We start from the raw sequence: 1,111 nt of genomic DNA, 5'->3' as shown, positions 1-1,111 counted from the left end.
TTTTTTATTTTTTGGGGAATCTCCATACTGTTTTCCACAGTGGCTACACCAGTTTGATTTCCCACTAACAGTACAAGAGGATTCCTCTTTCTCCACATCCTCACCAACACTTGTTTCTTATGTTTTGTATTTTAGCCATTCTGACAGGTGTGAGGTGATATCTCATTGTATTTCTAATTTGCATTTCCCTAATGATAAGTAATGAGCATCTTTTCATGTGTCTATTGGACATCTGGATATCTTCTTTGGAGAAATGTCCATTCATGTCTTCTGCCCATTTTTAAAGTAGATTCTTTGTTTTGGGGGTGTTGAGTTGTATAAGTTTTCATATATTTTGGATACTAACCCTTTATTGGATATATCATTTGCAAATATCTTCTCTCATCCTATAGATTGCCATTTAGTTTTGTTGTTTTTTCCTTTGCTGTGCAGAAGATTTTTTTGTTGATGTAATCCCAATAGTTTATTTTTGCCTTTATTTCCAATGCCTCAGGAGACCTATCTAGAAAAACACTGCCATGGCTAATGTTACAGACATTACTGCCTGTGCTCTCTTTTGGTATTTTCATGGTTTTAGGTCTCACATTTAGGGTTTAATCCATTTTGTTTTTTGTGTTTAGTGGACAAAAGTGGTCCTATTTCATTCTTTTGCATATAGCTATCCAGTTTTCTCAAAGCCATTTGTTGAAGAGACAGTATTTTTCTTCTTATTCTTGCTTCCTTTGTTGAAGATTAATTGACCATATAATCATGGGTTTATTTCTGGCATCTCTCTGCTGTTCCATTGCTCTATGCATCTGTTTTTGTGCCAGTACCATACTATTTTGATTACTACAAATTTGTAATATAACTTGAAGTCTGGGATTGTGATATCTCCAGTTTTGTTATTCTTTTTCAAGATTGCTTTAGCTACTTGGGGTCTTTTGTGGTTCCATAAAATATGGGGGATTATTCTAATTCTGTGGAAAATGTGGTTGGTATTTTGATAGAGATTGCATTAAATGTGAAGATTACTTTGGGTAGTATAGATATTTTAACAATATTTATTCTTCCTTTCCATGAGCATGGAATGTCTTTCCATTTCATTGTGTCATCTTCAATTTCTTTCATA

Source organism: Herpailurus yagouaroundi, unplaced genomic scaffold, assembly GCF_014898765.1.
Source record: "Herpailurus yagouaroundi ecotype Mexico unplaced genomic scaffold, PumYag 159, whole genome shotgun sequence".
Taxonomy (NCBI): domain Eukaryota; kingdom Metazoa; phylum Chordata; class Mammalia; order Carnivora; family Felidae; genus Herpailurus; species Herpailurus yagouaroundi.
This window is presented reverse-complemented; position numbering follows the sequence as displayed.